The sequence below is a fragment of the Monodon monoceros genome, unplaced genomic scaffold (genome assembly GCF_005190385.1).
Source record: "Monodon monoceros isolate NGI ecotype Baffin Bay Population unplaced genomic scaffold, NGI_Narwhal_1 Super_Scaffold_5, whole genome shotgun sequence".
In the NCBI taxonomy this organism is placed as follows: Eukaryota; Metazoa; Chordata; class Mammalia; order Artiodactyla; family Monodontidae; genus Monodon; species Monodon monoceros.
This window is the reverse complement of record NW_021703782.1, coordinates 86,441,404-86,464,428: the sequence shown is the minus strand read 5'-3', so window position 1 is coordinate 86,464,428 and position 23,025 is coordinate 86,441,404.

Sequence of the window (23,025 nt, the reverse complement as noted above, 5' to 3'; positions counted from 1 at the left end):
GCAAGGAAAGTCCTGGAGAGTCAATTAATTAGTTATTGTCCATTTCCTTGAGAGACCTCTAACAAATCTGTCCTTGTCAGTGACAGGAAATCCTTCTGAATTCTTTGTAGAAAGATATTAATGGCAGTGGTGCTTCAGCACCCCTACACGGTGACACGGGTAAGCGGTAGGAGTTTCTGGAGGTCATCCCAGCGGCCAGCCTCGGTACACAAGCAACCCCTCTGCCTTGCACACAAAGAGTACTTCCCCAGCCACAGATTGCCCACCCTCTCTCCTTGACTGGTACATCAGGAAGCTGACATTTAATACCCTAAGGATATAGATGTTTGAAAGCTGGTTATTGTAACAAAGGAAGCCATCCAAACTCTGCAAGGCCAAATGGATCAGATAAAGCTGACACAGAGATAAATCTGTTTTACATCCATTCTTGCACAAGTTTTGCTAATCTATGTAGTTATAGCTTTCCCACTGAAGAGAAAGAAATAACCCACCACATGTCGGCAAGTCCACATTACATTCCTATTTTTAATCTCCGAGGTATAACATTTTAGGCAAAGACCATTTTTATGCTGACTTTTGCATGAACTCCATTAACATAGGATGACACAGGAAGAAAATGAGAAAGGAGGATAAGAGAGGGAGGGAGGGGAAAAAAAGAGAGAAGGAGAGAGGATTTCTTCCTGAATGGCTGTAGAAATGCGGAATATTCTTTTTAAATGAATGAATTCTGCCCCATCGTTGACACAGGATCCCCTCTCTCCAGTCAGTCAGACACCTACTCTTCATTAGCCAGTATTTATGCTGCCAGATTGGACTTTCATATGGGAGCCTGAAGCACGAATGGTACAGATGGCAGGAAAGCTCTCATGAGATTGATAACGATGAAGAAAGATGCCACATTAAGTCAGAAGGTGCCACTGTTAACATCCCAGCTCAAAGGAGAATATTTCTAGCGAGCACTCCCCTCCAAGGACTGCTTTTCTTCTGGCTTCAAGTAAAATTCATTCCCCTCCCCAGAAGCTCTCCGCCCCACCGAATTGTTGGCGAGTGAGTGATACATTCGCTTTAGTCTCTTTTGTGTGTCAACCGATTTTGCCTCAGACACTTAACCTTTGCTTTCCAAAGGTGGTGGAGATCTTAGCAGTGAAAGGGGGCTGGGGGGAGAAGGGAGGGAGGGGGAAGGCATTTTAGTCCGTGTTTCCTTCAACAAAGGCACCACTATAAGAAGTTCTGTAAGGGAAATCTGAATGGTATTTATTGTTTCCATTCGGGCCCTCATTGCATCTGTTGTCTTTCAGAGACAGACACAGTGTTCATAAAACCAGGGCCCTCAAAAACCTTGGAGAAAGGGTGATCTCCAGGGTGTAGGATTGAGGTTTAATGGGAAAGTCAACACCACTGGAAGATCACAGTGCCAGGCATTTGTTGCTGGGATGGAAGAGAGCCTTCTAACAACCCATTGTCAAAGGAGGCACCATGATTCATTTGGACCTTCAGCTGCTGGCTAAGCCAGCTGTCTCCTCACTCAAAGAAAACACAGGTCCTCATCCATGAAGTTTGAGCCTTTCCACTGCAAAGGTTTAAAAAATCCACTTTTCAGAAAAAAAACAACAATGACATCTTGTCCCAATTTTTCATCTCCAAGGTCCTAGTCACTGATTTTATTTTGCCAGAAATGTATCTTTGGCATCAAAGCTGGGAATGAGTTTTCTGGTTCCTCCAGACATCCCATCCTCCCTGGATGGCAAGCCAACACCAGACCAGGAAAGGAGAGTGGGGAGGAGTTCTCTAGCCTGCAGCGCAATCAGATCGGGGAAGTTTCTCCCTTGTTCAGAAAGAGTCACCCAGCAACCCAACCAACAGAGAGAATGGGATGTAATGGGACTTGCAAACTTACCAAGTTCAGAAAATTGGGCAGCTCTTGCCCAACCTGAGTGATATATTACCAGAGTCCGTTCTAGAAAATGCAGGCTGGGAAACAAAGGGAGGCCACACCAAGGGCCCCAGTGCAGCAATCACAAATTCACGTTGCTGTGTAAGCATTTAATTAGTTTCCCGGATTTACAGGAACTCCAGTCAATTTAAGACACTCTAGGCAGCTCCTTCCAGACTCCACCAACCCTCCTGGAAGCTTGGACCTAGAATGCCTACCGCCCGGGAAGGGCATTTGGAGAGTCTTAATTGAAGGGAATTCCTATTTTTATTTCTATTTGATGTACCATCAGCATTTCCTCCTGTACAAAAATACACAGAGGGGCAACTAGTCCAAATAACTGGTTTAAACCTGTAAATTACAGCACTGCTTCAAGGAACTTTTAAGGTCGTTTTGTGTCTACAGAAGAGTTAGATGGCATCATAAAATTTTTAGAGCTAATGGAATCTTTACACAGTGGTTGCAACTGAACTGATGAGATGGGTTTGAGGCACTACCCTTCTCCCCCTTTCTTTTGACCGTCCTGGAGTCCTAAGACAGAATTACCGCTCTGGAAGTCTTCATGCCATGACTACACAAAACACCTCCCTCCACCCAGGTCTCAGAACCTAGGTCTTCATTTCACTCCCCTCCACCAAGAGAAGAGGGATTGCTAAGTATGGTTAATTTTCTGAGTTGGTTGCACTTCTGCTGTGGAGTCTAATCCTCTTTTACATCTCCTGTGTGTATTTCTTCTTGGAGCTTCGGTCTTCGGCTTCGGTGACCTTCTCATACCATTTCATTAAATGCCCTCCGCCTCGGTAAATTACAGTACTTCGAAGCCTTGGAGTTTAGCATATAAAAAAGCAAGAGCCTCTGTATACAGCCCTGGGATAAGGTGTGATGAAAACCCCATACAAGCTGAACTGTACTTCCTAATCAAATGGGTGTAACAGATGGCTGCTGGAGCGAACCATCACAATGGAAATATCTGCAGTTCTCATGGTAACAGAATCTGCCAGGTCTGAGGGATTTGCTGTTTTTCAGGACATCTGAGCTGCAATCTCTTTCCAGCTGTCTAGCAGTCTCCGTCTCGCTCTCTCTCACTCTCTCAGCATGATGGAGATAGAGTTGAAAGGTGGAGCCCGATTTTGCATTCCAGCTGTGATTAAAGAGACAGGCACACATCCTGGGAGATAATGCGCTGCATATTCATCACGCTATCTAGAACCTCTTTAGGTACTGGGACATGACTGTCATGCAATTACAATATGCCTGCTTCAGGAGCAAGGGGGGGCGGGGTTGGGAGGAAGAAGATCAGAGAACAACAGAGAGGGAGAATATGAGGAATTAAGATGCATGGGATATACCTTGCAATAAAGACATGGAGTGATATTAAGACTAGCAGTTGTTTCCACTTCGTGGCAGCATGTCATGATGACTTAACGTACCAGGATAAAACATCTGGCCTGGGGCAAAAAAATACATGATGTCGAACTTCCAAATCATAGACTTTGTGGAAGAAAAACAACAGATAAGCAACCGTGTACCTTCCCAATAAGTGAAAGCATGTGGAAGATTTCCTTACGCTCTGCAATCAGAAAGGAGATCCATCTCATAAGGTGGAGGTTAGTGTATAGACACTGAGCTTTCATTATAAATCGAAGGTTTGGGTTTAAAACCACAGGACTACATTAGAAACGGGTTTTTTATTATTTTTTCCCTCATGCTATTCATAACCTTCTGATTTTACAGCAGTGCTCGGAAAGGGGAAAATAATCAGTCACAATTCTATTTTATTAAAGTCTTTTCCTCCAAATCCCTATCGATTTAAAGAAATAAGGAAAAGTATACTGTCTTCTTTGCTATAGTACCTGCTAGCTCACACACACACACAGGGTTGATTCACAGCTGCCTGGTCCCTTGGGTATTTGAGCTTGAAGATCAGACAACATATAAGAATTCAGCCATGACTCAAAATGGAAACAAAGAAGACCATTCTTAGCAAAGCCTGCAATGTGAAATGAAAAACTACAGGCTGGAGGCTGGAGCCCCCTAGCACACTTCCCCACCCCATTGTCCTTGAGGGCACTACTGTTAAATACATATGACAGCCAAAGAGATGAGGAGAATAGTTTCCAGAAAGCAATGATTGGATCTCCCTTTTCATGAGGTAGAATAGGCAGGACTATGTAAGCCTCTAAGCAGCACTTGAGAACAGGTCCTGTAAGGCAGCATTGTCTCCCCCTCATATGGTGCCTGAAGAACATATTATATTATATAACCTTTCTCCAAGCCCGCCCTGCTCTGCCTGAAACCCTCTTCCTTTAGAAGCCTGCTAATAACAACTTGTGGATGACAATCTCCATCTTAACAAGCCGGATTAGTTAGTTTAAAGCAATGGACTGAGGCCATTTTGCAGATGCTAATCAAAAAAGAAAAAGGAAAAAAATTAGAAAAGACCCATGTGTCTCCATCTCTTGTAAGTACAATATAGATAAAGAGGAGGGTGTCCCAGGGCCACATCTGTGAGCTGACCTCTAAAGCACACAAAGGTCTTCAGGGCTGTGGGGTTAGAAAAGGAGGGAAGAGGGTTTGTATCAGGCCAGTAGCAGACAACAGAGGCTCTGAAAGGGCAGTGATCGGGGAACCGTCTGAAGCTTTTTTTCTTGGAAACTGTTCTTTCGTTGTCTTCTATGGGGGCTTTGCTTTTTGACAAACACTTCCCAGCTCCTAGCTCAGGGCTTGGCACTGAGCAGGGGTACACATTAAATGTTTGCTGGATGGAGGGATGGGGGATGAAGGAATAGATGTATAAGGAAAGACTCCCAAACGTCAAAATGTCAAAGACAAACAAATCGCATCAGTATATATTTGTCCTCTCTTTCCTCTCCACACCAAGAACATAAAATTGTATGAAACGTCATAGTCAGCACATTTGGAAAGATACTCTGTGTCTTCAGAGATCAATGGCCGGACTATTAACATTCAACCACAACGAGCACTTTTAAAACATACACACAAAAAGGAATGCTACTCAGCTGATGCTTCAGACTTAGAATATCACAGAACGTTTAAGCCCATTAACAAAAAAATAATCTGTCATTTCATCAGCTTCTCTGCCAGGTTGCCTTTTTCTACACCACAACTAGGAGACTGACTCATGAAGGAAGGAATGTTTAGTTTCCTTTAAAATAGTCTGAGAATAACATAATATACACTCTGTTACATATAGGATCTGAGTGTGTAATCAGGGTGAGAGGAAAAAAAACAAATTGTGAGGGAGAACACTAGCTCTCACATTCCAGAGAGTGCAACACGTGCTCACGCGCTCTCTCTCACACTCACACACACACACACACACACACACACACACAGCTTCCACTGACTTCTTGAATTTTAACTGCCGTTCAGAGTACATGTTTCTGTTTTAGGAATTCTCTAAGCCAAACGTTTGCTGGAATGCTAACCTCCTCAGAAGCCCAGGACGCCCTGCCAAGATCATTCAGTTAGAAGACACCCAACTGCCCTACAAGTTAGAAGAGGGTAAGTTTGAGAACTGGAATTATTCTTTAAGAGTAAAACATAAAAGATGCCTCTCTGGGCAAGACTCATCTCTAACACTCATCACAAAGAATATTTTTGTATGAAAAGGTTGTAGTCAACCTCAAAAAGATCCCACTATAACTCCAAAATGTTCCTTCTACAATTTATAGATATTTCTAATCCAAAAAATTAAGCCCTTTATATATATTCAGCTCATATCACCTCTCAGTCACAGAGATTTTTTTGTTTTACTGCCAAAGGACTGTCTCACTGTCTCATTTTCTCACGTCTCTGTCACAAAGAGTGGAGGAAGGGAATTTTGTGGTATTGCTACTTCCAATAAGTTTTAGGATCAAGTTTGTTTCAGGCCTCGCCTACTTCCCTGGAGTGTTCAAAGCCCTGGTAGTACAGCCCTATTCTTTCAGAGGACCATCTTTGTTACCAACCTTCTCTGGAGTAGATCCTCCAGAACTGAACTGGAATATTTTGTTGCAATTGAGTTCGATGAGCCTAAGTAGGAAACTACTACACACAACACCCTGCAAAGCACTCGGGGTGGGGGGTAGACTACAAAAATGAATCAGCACCTTCTTGTTCAAGGAGTTCACAATCGAGCTGGGACAGTTAAGACCAGATTACTAATGGTTACGACATCCAGCCAGACAGCATAACGCCACAAAAAGAAGCATAATCCAAGTACCCAAGCAGAGTCAAAGGAGGGTTTATAAAAGGCTCTTTGCAAAAATGGAAAGTTTGATGAGGCTTGAAGAGTCATATGTAAGATTTCAACAGACTGGGGCATGGACGAGGATATTCCAAATGCAGGAAAAGACGCGAGCACTGATGCAGAAAAATGCTGTGACTAGTTTGGGCACACTGAAGGGAATTGCCTGTCTGAGAAGGCAAAAGTACAGGGAAATTTAGGGCTTCCCTGGTGGCGCAGTGGTTGAGAGTCCGCCTGCCGATGCAGGGGACACGGGTTCGTGCCCCGGTCCGGGAAGATCCCACATGCCGCGGAGCGGCTGGGCCCGTGAGCCATGGCCGCTGAGCCTGCGCATCCGGAGCCTGTGCTCCGCAATGGGAGAGGCTGCAACAGTGAGAGGCCCGCGTACCGCAAGAAACAAAAAACAACAACAAAAAAAAAGTACAGGGAAATTTAGATGGAAGTCATATTAGAGGAGGTGGTATGTGATCCCAGGAGCATTTGGGAGCCAATGACCTTCACTAGGCTCACAAAACACCTTGCTTTGTGAGAAGGCCAAGAATGCTCCAAGCAAGTAACACTCCCAAGGGTCTGTTATGAACAGGAAATCCGGGCGGGGGGCACTCAGTTTGCATAAAGCACCCCAATTTTCATGAAGCATACTCTCTGAAAGTATGAACCTTTAAGAGTCAAAAACAGCAAGTTGTAAAACCTGTCCCTTCTGGATGTCTTTGGAAATAACTAAACCTTTCTATTTCAGTATTTGGCATCGTGACAAGACCTAAGAGGAACTAGAGAGATAATTAATAAGGGCATGAGGGGAAAGTGCAATTAAAAATGGCAAAGACTACTCCATAAATAAGTGCTTCATACTGAGAAAGATTATTACTGCGATCTCCAGCTTCAAACCTGAAATCAAGTCACTATGAATGGATAATTTGAGTATTATTAGGGGGAAAAAAGGCATTATGGTTCCTAGCCCCTAAATTACAGCAGAAAGAAGATTTTATTCTGACCTCACCTGTCAGTTTAAATCAACAAAATAATCACAGCTTAGTCCCAGTTGGCATTACTCTCCATTACCTCAAGTTTTAATGTTGTACACCTTCAGGTTCTTAACCAGAAGAGGAAGTTAGATTGAGAATGCCTCTAGAAGAGGCTTTTCCAGGGAACTTAAAAAAAAAAAAAAAAAGTTTCCTAGGAAACGAGGAAGGCAAACTCCCTTTATCTGAATAAGTGTCTTTGTCAGAAATAAAAACTAGCTGGAGCAAATCTGAAAGCTCAAGCCCCACCAGGCCTGGAGATGTTTGAACCTCTGGCCCAGTTTACAGAGGCTGCTTAAAGACGTTTCCCATCTAAAAAAGCAGTCCACGTGTCTGTCACTCCTAGGAGAACTTTTGGCTTCTGCCTTGTTGAATGGAATGGTTCAAAACTGAATCATTTCCTGCAATTTAATTTCAGAGCTGAATGCAAAGTATAAGAAGATAAGGTCACAAGGACATAGATATTTCTCCAGAAAGCGATCACGCTACCTGGGCTGCTGAAAGTGGCGATTTAATTGGACACAGTAGGTTTTGCTATTGTTGCAACGTGGAAATACATTATGTTAAAAACGGCCAATGACAAGTATGGCCATCAGCAGCACAGCGGTCAGAAAAAAATTTGACTTCCAATTATTGTTTGAGATGGAAACAACTGCTTATGCCAATTTCAGATGGTTGTGAGTAGCTTCATTATTTCATAACTGTCATCATCCTTGTCATCCTGCCTTATATTTGTCTAGTAATCTTAAAAAAGGACAACGTCTAGAGAGGAAAACTATCGTCCATGCTCTTTTGACCTTAGGTTAAGGCGGCCCACTGAAATGAAAACAGGATGAACAACTCTTGACTATCACCTCTACTCAAAATATTGGAGTCACCTTCCTTGTAGTCAGGGGTTGGCAAATTACACCCACAGTCCAAATCTAGATCACTGCCTGTATTTGTAAATAAAGCTTTATTGGAACCCAGCCACACTCATTCACTGATGTATCAATATCACCTATGGCTGCATTGGCACTATAATGACAAAGTTCAGTACTTAATGACAGAACCCTGTGGCCTACAAAGCTTACAGTATTTACTAGCTGGCCCCTCACTTTGCCAACCCCTGCTTTAAAGCATCATCATCGCTTCCATCTGCAGAGAGCAGGGCTGTTGGAGGGTTCTAGAGCACTTCATTTGATAACACCTTTCCTATACATAAAGATGGAGACAAGTGCAGTGACCAGAGACATCTCAGACCAGTTTCACCTCTCCGTGGGAGATTCAGACTTGGCACTGCCCTCATCATGGGGCACTTGGGGTAAGAATGCCACTTTATGTGTGAGAGTGAGGGCCAGTACTCCTGGTTTTCATCAGGAATGAGAGAGGCACTGGGCCTGACCCATAGACTGGGGCGGTTCATCGTGAAAGGACAGCGAGGTTTGTTAAACTTGGAAGTTGCTTATTAAGCCACCATGTATTAATACACTTATAACTGTACATATTCTCATCCATCTAAAGTGGAAATACGTAAACGGAGAAACATAAAAGTTGAGAACATAGGGCTTCCCTGGTGGTGCAGTGGTTAAGAATCCACCTGCCAATGCAGTGGACACAGGTTCAAGCCCTGGTCCAGGAAGATCCCACATGCCACGGAGCAACTAAGCCCGTGTGCCACAACTACTGAAGCTCATGTGCCTAGAGCCCATGCTCCACAACAAGAGAAGCCACCGCAATGAGAAGCCCGCACACTGCAACAAAGAGTAGCCCTCGCTCAGGGCAAGTAGAGAAAGCCGCGTGCTGCAACAAAGACCCAACGCAGTCAAAAAAAAATAAAAAAGTTGAGAACCTAAACCTGATTGGACTGTTGGAAATTGCAGCAGCAGGATGATATACTAGAAATAATTTAGAGTTTAAGCTATAGAGTTTAAACTCAAACCTGAGTTCAAATCCAGACCCCCATTAGCTGTCTATCTTTGAGCTCACCCTCTCTGAGCTTCAATTTCTTCATCTTCAAAATAAAAGTGTTAATAGATAACACTTCTCAGCATTGTTGTAAGAATGGAACGCGATAATTCCTGAATAATGTCTGGCACAGCCAGTAAATGCTCAAGAAATGGCAAAGGTAATGACTATTACAGTATTTGGCTTCAATTAAGAAGGCAGGAAAGTTCCTAAGAAAGGCTTATTTCAATGTTCTCAGTAAATAGGACTAATACTCCCCAAATGACATAGTTCTGTACTCAACTTGCTCTGAATATTATGCTTAAAAATATTACAGCTTGTATTTTCACATTGCTTCTACTCGCAAAGCTTCTTCCAATGAACTCAACATCGCTGTGTGTAAAGTATGGCATAAGGTTCATTATCTGCCCATTTAACAGATGAAGAAATTAACGTTATACCTATAGTCCTATAGTTAATGAGTTAAGCTGAGACCCTGTCTCTTCTCCTCATGGCCCAGAGCACTTAGTACTACCCTGGACTTTACGTAATGGTCTTTTAAAAGTCAACTCTAACATCCTGGGGAAGGAAGAGTCCCAATTAGAAAGCTACAGTGGAAGGAATGAGAGCAAGCGCAAACGATGCTGGGGAAGAAAACAGGAATCTAACAGAAGGATGACGTTTCAGAGTGCATACAAATGCGGTGTGCCTTTAAAAAGGACCATGTCTATACCTCTATATTGCTTACTACCTGAAGCTAAGCCAGAGGGATGTACATAGTGAGATTTTTGTCTCATTTCAGGAAGGATACAGGATAAAGATTCTGTGCCAGTAATCTTCCTTGGATTAATGGTTTCTCTTTTATCTGCTGTATTTCTGCTCAGATGTCTCTTCTCTGAATGAGTCAGAGGAATGCAAATGCTGGGCGCAGTCCGCCTGAAATATTTAAATCCAGTTTTGCAATGTTTTGCAGGTTTGGAGGGAAAAATTATACACACCACACCACACACACACACACACACACACACACACACACACACACACTCGATGGAGGAATGGCAGATAAGAATTACAGATATATCAGCCAGCAATACAAAAATGTGGTATTGCAATTTGACAACAAACTCATTTTTCTTTTTCCATTTCTTTGTTTCTCCAGATCAATGTTTAGATGCTTGATGTGAGTGGAAGGAATCTGCAACATTCTTTTGTGAGACTCAAAATCCCATCAAGAATGTATCTGACTACATGGAAAACTGATTTTATTTTGGCTCCCAAATGACAAGACTTCATTATGCAATGAGTACCTCCCCGGTGAAAGCATTCTCCACACAATGATAGAGAGAAGGGTGGACAGGGTGGACAGTTGGACATGACTTGTGTGCATTTTCTTGATCCCTCCTTTTATTGATACACTCTGAACTCTTTATTCTCACGTTCCGTCATAGACTTGCAGGCAATGTCTCACTATTGTGACTAAGAGGGCTTCTTCTAAAAGGAAACTCGAATGGCATTAATATTCAAATCCTCTGGCTGGGTCTGCAGTGGCCTGATGGAGCTTGCACAGAGCTTCTGTGCTGCCAGGGAACAAATCTTGGAAAATACAGCTGAGTAAATTGGGATTTAGCATCGACCCCATGTGCAATACTTAACATGAAACACTCATAATGAAAGGTCTCCTCCAAAGGCTTTTATTGCTGCCAGAAAGAGTTTCTACCATGTGAACCCAAGGACAGAGGGAGGCTTTCTTATTTTCCTTTCCACCTCATGTGAAAGAATAATCTCATGCCTTCAGGACAAAGGCTTCTTTAAACAACAAAGTGAAATGCTTTCAACATCCATGAACATCTCCCAACATCAATGAGATTGCTATTCACAGATGAAAAGTCGAGGAGGAAACACTGGGCATGAACAATTGGTCAATACAGCATTACCCTCGAAAACCAGAAAGCCAGAATTTGAAATGTGAAACACCTCCCACTCCTAGTAAATTAGGATTGATGAGTTCCCAGGGACGTTCAACTTCCTTTGGCTTTACTTGAGTGATTTATAACCCTTCTCCATGCCATGGTTTCTGCACTTTCTCCAAGCATGTACCTGAACTAAGGCTGGGAAAGGCTTGGCACAAGGGCACGAAATCATACTTCTTTTTCTCAAAACGTTTTCATAAATCGGTCAGCGGAATTCATTTCAACATTCACCAAGCACCTAGAATGTGCAGGTGCTACACTAGGTCCTGGGCCACAGAGATCAGCACAACCGGGCCCTTGCCCTCAGAGAGAAAAAAAAACAAATTGTTTTAAGTCACTCGAGTGGAGGCTTAAAGATATTGTATGAACCGTTGGAGACGAGGACAAAAGCAAAAGAGGCCTGGTGAGGCCCCAGTCTCTAGACAAGCAAATAAATACACCTATACCTCCAGGAAGACAAAAATATGTTGACTTTGCCAAATTAGATTTGTTGGGCTTCTACTACCCATGCTCCCTATTGATCAAGAATTGATTTATGTCACCCAAGGGTCTACTTTAGAAGTTGACACGTTGTGAGAATGGTCAGACTTCAGTCTCTCCGAGCGATATGTTTGTGGCCCTGGCCTCTGCCCAGCAGTCAACTCTTCAGTTCATTCCCTCCTCAGAAAACCACTGAAAGAATCCAATTCTCTGAGGTCTCTGGCAGCTGCAGACATGATACGGGTCCTCTGTGGACCTCACTGAGCCCATCAGTAGACTATCAATTGTAGGGTCTAAATGAGAAGAGAGAAGCAGGGCAAGGACCCTTTCTCAAAGAGGTTCAGCAAAGTCTTTTCCTCGCGGGGAGCTACATGTTGCCTGGTACAAAAGTGCAAACCACACTGTGAAACAACTAGCAATTTATATTCCCTTGGAAGGACGCCAAGTGTTTCTGTCATCCTATGTGTGTTCTCCAGAACCGAATGATGATCAAGGTACACATTAGATACCTCTAATAAATAAATAAATAGATAAATAAATAAATACACACACACACACACGTATGTATGTATATATATAATGAATATATTATATATATATTAGAATAGAATATATGGATATAGTTACTATGTATTAGAATAGAATATATGAATATATTTGAATATTTTTATACATATATACATATATATATACACACACTAAAATCCCAATTTCACTCATTCCAAATTACCCGCTGTGTCCTCTTAGAGACCCAAAAGTAGTTCACCAAAATGCCTTTGCTCTCTTGACAGCAGAATTCAAACCATCATCTGTGCTACAGAGAGAGAGATTTTATATCCAAAGACACATCTCAGCCCACCAAATTAACCTTCTCTGGCTAAGGGAGCATGTTGCTGAGAAGGGTTTTTACAGGGCTCCTTTAAACGAGATGGAAGCTAATTTACTCTCTTAAATGATATGGAGGCCCTGGGTGGCACAATATGAAAAATGACTTAAGTCCACTCATGCATCAGACAGGATAATTCTGGCAAAGTTGGTGCTGACAGCATTAAAAAACAATGATGGAAGAGTCTGGCCTTGTTGTTGTCATTTTAATTGTCACTGGGAGTGACGAAAAATGCATTTCCTGCTCCTGCATCCTTACCGCTCAGCTTTGTAATGCCTTAACTGGGCCCGTGTCACTTGAAAGTGTGATTTAAAAAAAAAAAAAAGGAAAAGAAGTATGTGTGTGAACACATGAGAGATAGAGGAAGTGGGAAGAGAGAGACAGAGAGAGAGAGAGAAAGGGACAAGAGAGCACTTGGATCAGAGAGAGATAATGAGACAAAGAGAAAAAAAATGATAACCAAACAAGGATTATTTCAGATGACTCTTCCTGAATATCAAACACCGAGTGCTGTTAGTAATCTCATGGAAAAGGCAAGTTTTTTGCAAATCAAGGAACCTGCAGTGTTTCCAAGATCCACTCTGAGTTTTCGGGCAAGACAGCCCAGCATTTCTTGTTAAAAGCTTAAGGGCTCAATTTATGCTAAGCATTCAAGGAAATGTCTCATCCAAACAGGATATCGTTTTTCATATTAAAGAAGCAAACCGATCTCAGAGCATAAATGTTATTATTCACAGTCGCAAAGCAACATGACATTTACTTTCTCTTTCTTCATAGGGAGGGAAGGAGGAGTCTCTCCCTTCTTTGGGGCCAGAAGAGGGCTCAGAAATCCTGTTTCTACTCCTGAAAGAAATACATTTATTTCTCCCAACCCCAGTAGGTGAGTCCACAAACTTCCTCCACAGCACTGGTTGCTTTGATGGGTCAGTGTACAGTATGTGCATGTTGCTTTTCAACATATGTTTAGGGAAAAGAATCAAAGCTAATTTCAGCATGTGAAAAGCTAGCAGATTCCATTAGTGATTGTGATTTCCCTTCAAAGTGATAAGGCTGACTGGATGCAGGTTCTCAGAACTGAAAGTCCAAATGGGAACTTATGATGTAGAACTTCAGTTTTATCAACCAAAGGCTTCAACACACATACAAAGGGAGAAAGACATATTTTTGTCCCTAGCAGAGATGTTAAAGTTAACCCAGAGAACCACTTGTGCATGTTTTCCTCATCCCTCACCTCCCCCCGCCCACCCAGCCCACATCATTTTTTCCTCTTCAAACAGGTGAGGGTGAAGAAGGGGGTTACTGCAATCATCATATCTGGTTTTCACATTGATGGATCTGAAGGAATGCACATTGCATGAACTCACAATGCCTCTTGTATAGATGACCACAGCAAATCCCGGAAGCAATTCAGATGGGACTAGACCACAGCCTGAATCTCTGAATTGTCCTTATAACATCTATATCGGGTAGTATTCTTAATTACATTGGTCCCAAAGCCCACGAAGTCATTTCTCATCTTTATGGAGAGCAAGCCCAACTAGAGCTTCGAAAAAGATTTGGTCAGTGATACTTCATGGTTGTCATTACATTCAAGATGCACCTGATCCATAAATGTACATAAACAGACTACTCATGTGGCCAAAGGGAAAGAAAAATGGCATGCACTGCTAAATTCTATTAGGATGGAGCACAGTTTATAAGAAAGTTTGTTATAAAACAGCATGTGGTGTTTCCACCTATAAAACTGGGTGGTCTCCATTTAATGATAGTGATTGTATTTTCAAGACAAGATTTACATTACTCCAAATATGAAGAGTTCATAGCTGGGCCCACCAGTTTCACATATTAAAAAAAAAAACAAAAAAAAAAAACAAGCTGGGATTCATGCCAGTTTAACATGATCTCAGGCAGAGTAATAATACCCTTCCCCGTTCCAGGTCCAGGAGGAGAAAAACAGAGTCCCTGAGAGTGATACTGGAACCCCTCCTTGTTTGACTTGGCCACAAATTCCTCTGCAGCTATAGTTTGCTGTGTGTTCAGGCACCAGATGCTATGGTCAGTGGAAGACATGAAGACACAGAGTGAAGCAAAAGATAACCAATGTTTACTGAGTGCTTACTATGTGCCAGGCACAACTGATTATCTCTTTCAATCCTCGGAGTTACCCTATGAGGTAAATGTCCCAATACCCACTTTACAAATGATATAATGGAAGCATTAAGTCTTACTCACAATCTTATAGCTGGGAGATTGTGGAACTGAGAATAAACTCAGACCCCATCCCATCTGATTCCAAAGCCTATGTTCCAGAAGACTCTAGAGCAATGGTTTTCAAACTGTGTCCCGGTATTTTAGGTGTTCCTCGAATGTCTGATTTGAATTTTTAAATATCTTTTGAAATATCTTAAAACTATGATTAAAAAATAAAACAAGCGGTACATTCAAGTATTATATACTCAATGATAACCTTCTGGAGACTACCAGGATATTAACTCGTTTAATCGCTAGCTGACTTTACGATAGAACATGTTTATATAATTTAACATTTAAAGTACACATATACTACTAAAATGATGCTTTTATCAATTTCATATATTGAATTTGCATAGAATTTGTATAGGCTAAAAAGAAACAGTTTTGAAAATTCCAGCTCTAGGGTATGCATTCTCAAGGAGGGGATGGCAATATAACTCCCAAGGGGATAAAACTTCTTTCTTGAGGGCCCAAAATCTTAGCTACTGCAATCGTTTTCCCCACCTTCCCAAGGATCATAGTACATAAACAAGCATCCAATATTTTTGCGGTATTAAAATTTCATGGGGGGAAGGGGACTAGGAAAAAAGTCTCAAAAGTGCTTTATGGGGCTTCCCCGGTGGCGCAAGTGGTTGAGAGTCCGCCTGCCAATGCAGGGGACACGGGTTCGTGCCCCGGTCTGGGAGGATCCCACATGCCGCGGAGCGGCTGGGCCCGTGAGCCATGGCCGCTGAGCCTGCGGGTCCGGAGCCTGTGCTCCGCAGCGGGAGGGGCCACAACAGTGAGAGGCCCGTGTACTGCAAAAAAAAAAAAGTGGAGGAGATAATGAAAAAAAGGTTGAGAAATATTGCTCTATGGTATTAAGAATTTCAGAGAATCTGCAACAGAAAAGAGGAAGAGCTTAGTCCTCATTCAGCTTGAGCAGCCTACTTAACTTGAATTGTTACTGTGGGGAGCTCTCCTTGGAGAATAAGCCTGGCTTGTTTGCAACCTGGGGATTTGCTCTCCATAAAAGGCTTTTATGAGCAACAATCTCTCTGCTTCTGAGAGGAGACTTGGCAACTAGAGCCAGACCCCTCATTTTGCAGAAGGAAAACCTGAGGTCCAGAGAAGCAAAAGGCTTGCCGGAGGACATCATACTGTTTGTAGCAGTCTGAACTCAGAACAGCACCCTGCATGGGGTAGGCGCCCAAATGGTGTTTTGTCATACAAATAAGGGAAGGGAAAAATGACTTTAATAAAGAGATTTCATTGGAAAGATCAGGTACAAGAATTTTTGAAACCAAATGTATGCAGACTGCCTGTTCCACATCACCTACTGGTGGGGGGAAAAGAGGAAAAAAAAAAAAATAGAATCTCACCACCTAAATTTGCCCGGTGGCTGGAGACCTCAAGGAGAAACGTCCCACCCCTCAGCCCCAGCTGAAGTGGAACAGTGTCAGGAGCCAATGCAAGTGAGTTCTTCCTCTAGCTGACCCAACCACACATCTTTCTTTGGTTTGTTTGTTTTCTTTTTTTAAAGCTCTTACAGTGCTCCTAGGGTAGAGCCATCTGCTGAAGCGGGATGAACAGGTAGCTTTAAAATGGTGATAGCTCTGGGAAATGATAATCACTAGGTCATAGAAAGTGGCACTGCAGTGTATAAATAAGATAAGTAAAAGTGCTGAGGACGGCATGTTTGCTTTAATAAAATGTGGTTTCCCTCTGTGTGGAGAATGCCTTTCTCGAATGCCTGGGGAGAGAGGCTGAACTACAGACCAGAAACACGCAGACGGTTCCAGAATCTGGCAATGAGGGTGGGATCAGAGGGGAGAGGGATGAAATATGACTTATTGAGACACAAAAGGAAAGGAGTTGGACCAGAGCCTTTGTGTTGAATTGCTGAAGCAATGGAATGAGATCAGAACTTCCAGGTCTGATTCCAATGCTCCCTTTGGTAGAGGCAATAACGCTGCAGTAAAAAGAGCAAGGGCTTGGGTTACAGCACAGCTCTCCCCTAACTCTGTGACCTTGGGAAACTCAATCTCTCTGAATCTTGATTTTCTCTTATATGAGAAGGGGATAACATCTCACAGGGTTATCGTAAGGTTTAAGTTAGAGATTTTATGCAAAGCACCAACCATATACCTGATATAGCTTTGGCATTTAATAAATAAATAGCAGTAACGATGATGAGGGTGTAGATGTCTGAGATGATGCTAGTGATGATGATGATAATGCTCATGATGAGCCACAGGCCTTTTCTAGAAAGTACCTATACATACGCACTGAGTCCCGAAGGTCACAAGTAGCTTAGAAGTTACCACGCCCTGTGAGATACGCCATTGGAAAGTATAACTCACAGAGCAAGAATTCCCTTTGCGAAGCATTTCAATGAGCAAGAATTAAGTCTTGAAAACATGAGCAGCTTCTGAATTTTTGCAAATGTATCATCTTACTTGGGCTTTCTGCAAATGCAAAGCGTTTTCACTGATATTCTCTCATTTTATCCCCATACCAGCAATGTGAGGTTGCCGGGGCAAGTACAAGATACCCATTTAACAGATGAGAAAACCCGAGGCCTCCGGAGGTTTTAGTCATTTAGTTACTAGCTCAGTGTTGCACAGAGAGGTGGTGCTTAGACCAAAAGCCTGGTCGTCTGCTTCCTGTCCCCACGGTACACTGAGCCAACTACTTAAACATTTCCACCTGGAAACAAGCGTGGAACTCACACAGGTCAGGCGCAGTTGAGCCCTTTCTGCTCTCCGCATCCTAATGTGCAGTCATCTATACTCCACCTGACTCTTACCATCTGAGTCAGCGCGGCACTCTCCTTAGTCATCTACTTACTTCTGTGTCCTCCACTCCTGACCCGAAGTAGAAAATCCAGGAGAGACTCATGAAAGAATCTTTCCCTTTGGAAACCAAGAAAGTGAGATGTCTATCAATCCTGGCACATAAATGGCATCATCTGACCATGTGTGATGGCTAGAGAAGCAAGCCTGAGAAAGCTCTGGAAGGCTTTGCTATACCCCAGTGGACAGAAGAGAGCTGACTTCGGTCTGCAAGGTATCATCCCTTGCTGGGCTACTCTCTTTCCCTCAAATGCAACTCTGATCTTATAAATGATGTATCCTCCTCAAAGCAATCCTGTGATGAAGATGAGGCAGTGTCCTTTCTTCAATCGGGAAAACTGAAGAATCACAAATAGGGCATCGTATGCAGAAACACACAACTTCTTAGTTGGAAAAGTATGTCTTAAACACAGATTTCCTCACTCCAGCCCCATGTTCTTCGAACTATACCAAAGTATATTATTGCCTGCATCAATTGGAAATCTTTTGATGGCAATAGCAGAATATCCAATCCAAATCTTCTTAGACAAAAAGGTGAATTTTTTCTTCTCTCTCTCTCCCTCTTTTTTGTCTTTTTGTTTGTTTGTTTCAATAACTAAATAGTTCAGGGCTAAGTCTGGTTTCAGATCTCAGGTTAAAGGCTGAGTTAGCCCCCTCCACATAGTGTGGTGCCCTAACAACTACAAGTTCTCTTCCCATCGAAGAGGCAGTTCCATTCCTCAAATCCTCATGGCACCATCCTCCCTGGGAACCGTCTCTGCAGTTCCATAGGCTGATCACCTCCACTCGGCTTGGACTAGCTTAAGTCGCGTCCGTCCCTGAACCAACCGTAATAGGCAGAAGGAAGGGATACTTTGGTTAGTTTCGGCTAATCAGAGCCCACCACTCGAGTCAGGGGTGAGGTCAATCCCACTGAGTCCACATGAATGACTGGTGGAAAGGTACTTTCTTAAAGGAAATTCAAGGTGCTCTTATCATGAAAGAGACTTAACAAAATCTGGGCAGAAACCCCACAATGACATCCAATCCTTTATTCTACAAATACCCTTTGAATTCCTATTGTGTGCCAATTTCAGGGAAGAGGTAAATTTTAATAAAGGAAAAACCAATGGCTAAGCAGAATTCAGTCTAGCGTATCTGGACCCAATCTTCAGCCGCTTCCCCATTTTAGCCTCTAACTCCCCCAAAATGCTCTTCTGTCCAGAGCCTGCGCCAGGCTGTTGAAAGGCACAGCAGAGTGGTGAGTTCAAATTGTTTTCTTTTTTTTTTTTTTTTGCGGTACACGGGCCTCTCACTGCTGTGGCCTCTCCCATTGCGGAGCACGGGCTCCGGACGCCCAGGCTCAGCGGCCATGGCTCACGGGCCCAGCCGCTCCGCGGCATGTGGGATCTTCCCGGACCGGGGCACGAACCCGCGTCCCCTGCATCGGCAGGCGGACTCTCAACCACTGCGCCACCAGGGAAGCCCAAATTGTTTTCTATTTGCAAGGCAACTAGAAGCCTAGAATCATGTCTTATACAACAGGAAGGGCAGTTACAGTGTAGCAGTTAAGAGCACAGATTCTGGAGTCTGATTGCTTGTGTTTGAGCCTTGAGTCAGCCACTCCCTAACTGTATGACCTTGCAAGTTGTTTGACCTATCTGGACTTCAGGTTCTTCATCTGTAAAATGGGGATAATTATAGTCACCTAAGGATATTTGGAGATCCCAAATGAGTTAATACAGAGGTCAGCTAACTTTTCCTACAAAGGGCCAGATAGTAAACATTGTAGGCATAGTGGCCCATGTAGTCCTGTGGCAACCACTTTACTCTGCTATTACCGTGTGAAAACAGCAGTGATGATACATGAACAAATGGGCATGACTGTGTCAGTATAACTCTACTTACAAAAACAGGCAGTACCTAGAACCACCTGACACCAAGCAAGAGCTCAACAGACTTACAGCAAATAACATTTAACTGTTTATTATTCTCTTTCACGCACTGTCACTCTCTCTCAATGGACTCTACCCACCGTTCCTTGACTATGCTGATTGTAGATTTATTATTTCTCATATATATGCATTAGTTGCTTATCTTTATTTATTGACTTAGTGACACAGAAGATCAAGAAAACTCTCCACTCCTCTAACTGAATGACTCATCACAATGTTTAAATTGTCTTGTCCCTGTGACTTAAAGAGGAAACATTCAGCAAAAACCTTGGCATGTTGCACATGACCCAGTGCTGGGGTGAGTTATAGCAAGTAAAGAATAATAACTGTTATTATTTGCTGTAAATAAGCTCTCAGGCTCATTAGTGAATGCTCACTTGCAGACACTCACGCCCATCAAAACGATTCCTTATGTTACAAGTCACCCCTCAAGCTTCCTCTTCTACAGCCTCACTCCAGGTCCAGAAATCACTGCTCAGACTTCATGGTGCTCAGCCACGCTGAGAGGTCTCAAGAGACACAAAAACAATACCGGAGTTAAAAAGGAGAGATGACAAGGAAACCCATTCAGGAGTCTTCACTTATAAACAGCAAGGAATCCCCAAATTCAGACTCAGATCCCTGTCTGTGAGAAGGCTTTTTAGCTAATCCAAATGAATAACACTGCTGTTTATTGCTGAGACAGAGACAATGACTTAAAACTTGATAAATTATAAAATGCCTCCCCCCTTAGTACCTCTGCTGGCAGCCTAACTCACTTTATTTTATACCAAGGCATCTTTCCCTTAATTCAGCATCTTCCTCCAAATTTGTCTGATAAAAGAAAAACTCTACATCTCACTTGTACATTTTGTTAGGATGGCTGCAACGCCCAATCAATATGCACCAATCTATATGCACGTTACCCAGAATGCCAAGTGACAACTCTGAGAAAAACAAGAAGGAAAAGAAAAGCTGATGATTCTCTGCCTATTGGCACAAAAACACACCGCCATACTTTATGTCTTTCAAGAAAAAGGTACATAGGTGAGCCCATTTATGACCCATGATTTTGTTACCAGGAAAGCAATCAGTGGAGGTGGGAATATTCCACATATTGGGGCAAAACTATACCAACATCATTCAGAATAAAGAAGCTCCCATCCGCTGTACTGCCCTGTACAGACCTAGACAAATACCCCAAGGCACTTAGTGTAGTGAGTCGGAAATATACCAAGGCCAAGATTAAGTTTGTAAAGGGTGAAATGCCACAGATTCATTGGTCATGCTGCTGGTGCAGCCTACACCCAGTCAACCTAGGAGATGCACACTCAATTAGCCACAAAACCCATAGCCCTTCTCTGCACTTTTTCTGCAAGAAGAGCTCCTGGCATCTTCCAAATACATACAGCCTCTCCCGTCCACCCACTTCCCCAGGACTAGGGTTGAGATTTTAGTGGAAGCTGCTAAGAAATCACAAAAGTCCCAATAGCCTAGAGAAAAATTGCATGGGTTTTAAAGTAAGATAGGGTCAAGTATGCTTTTCAGTGCTGCCCTTACTAACTGTAGGACTCTGGGCAAGTTACGACTCTTGTTTCTTCACCTGTGAAACAGTGATAATGATCGCTACCTTCCAGTATAGCTGTAAGAATTAGAGAAATGCTTGTTAAGTATTTAACATACATTAAGGATTCAATAGATAGTTTTTTTCTGGAAATACAAGTTATATGGGCCTGAACTGTAATTCCTCCAGCCTTGCTGTCTGCTCCTCCCGACGCTGGCACATCTTTTGGCCATCTCAGGAACCACAGGAAAGGCCAGGATCCAAAAGACATAAGAAGAAGAAAGAGAAGGACAAATAAAAGGAGAAGAGAGGGAGAATCAACAGCAGTAACTGATGCTTACAGAGTACCAGGAATTGTTCTAAGCTGTTCATATTTATTAACTCATTTCGTATTCACAGCAACTCTGTAGGGTGGTACCATAATTATCCCCATTGTACAGATCAGAGAAATGAGACACGGAGCAAGGAGTATGTGATTTGCTCAAGGCTACACGGCTAGTAAGTGCCAGAGCCAGGATGCAAACCCAGACAGAATGGCTCCAGGGTGTGCACTAGTGACTATAGCTCTAGGACCCAAAGAAGCAAATGGAACCTACTCAACAAAAGACATCAGACAGCTTTAAGCCGTAGGCACTCCTTTTTTTTCCCAGAGGCACCAGGATGTAATTCTGAATATAAAACAGGTATCCAAAGGGCTTAAAAATACTCTGACATGAAGAATTCAGAAAGGGCTGTGTTGGCACATCCACTAGTTCAAAAAGGTGTCCAAGTAAGCTTGTGCATGCTGCCACCTGTGTCTTTTCAGACCAACCAATTCCAAACCATTAGGGAAAGTGAGGAAGTTTAGCAGCACATTGGTTCTTGCCTTCCCTTCCATGTTCTCTTTTGTCTTTAAAATCAATTAGACATATGGTTGAGTGTTCTTATTGCTTGAGTAGTACCTTTGAATACTGAAGATGTATGGAAGTGACAGGTGAAGGCACCTTCATTGTCTAATCCTTGAGGGTGGAAATATAGGCAGACACACTGGCCAAAACCAAGAGGGAGACTTGGTTCAGATGTCAGGTTCTCCAAGGTTCCCTCCCAGAGAGGATTTGTTGTTGACGTTACAGGTGTAGGAGGTGAAAAGCAAGCATATTTCCATGTGTTCAACAATCTCCCAAACTAAAAAGCCCCACAGAATTTAAATACACTCTAAGGTTCACAACTACAACCAAAATATTAGCTTCTGTCCCATTTCTATGGTACAAATAATACGGATTTAAAAAGCACAAAGAGATTGAGAAGGGGAAACTCCAGAGGTGGCACAAAAGAAATGTCCCACAGCTGGGGACAGCCAGGGGAACCTTACAGGAGTTAACTATTAAGGTTCAACTCTTCCTGCCCAGGAATAAGAATAGAATGATGGAATAGTGTTAGCTACAGTGTGGGAAAACCCAGGATACATGCCTTCCTACTGCAGTACTGATGGGAATTACTCAGGAAGGGGGTTTGAAGGAGGGAAAGGGGTTCTATTAAACGACAGAAGGACCAGAATCAGCCTGGTTATTCTCAACTCTGCATGCTCCCATGCCCTCTGTGGTGTTCAAAAGTTCAAAGTGGACTCTCAGGACATCAGTGAGTCAAAGTTTGATACTTGGGATTCTTGTGTATCTCCAAATTCATCTCAGAACTATAAGACTGCCCCAGGTTAAAGGTTTTGGTAATGTCACTGAGGCATCTCTACAGCTTCAATATGACCAAGAGCTGTGAAAGCCATGATAAGCAAACCAGCCACCTAGCAGTTTAGATTCCAGGCAGTTCAAAGCCAATTGCTAAGGGCAGACTAAGAAAGGAGGCTTATTTATGTGGATGAAGTGCTAACCACTTTCTTCTCTCCCTCTCCCTCTCCCTCTCCCTCTCCTCCCTCTCCCTCTCCTCCCTCTCCCTCTCCTCCCTCTCCCTCCCTTTTCTACTTCCTCCCTCTTTTTCTCCCTCTCTCTCCACTTGCTCTAG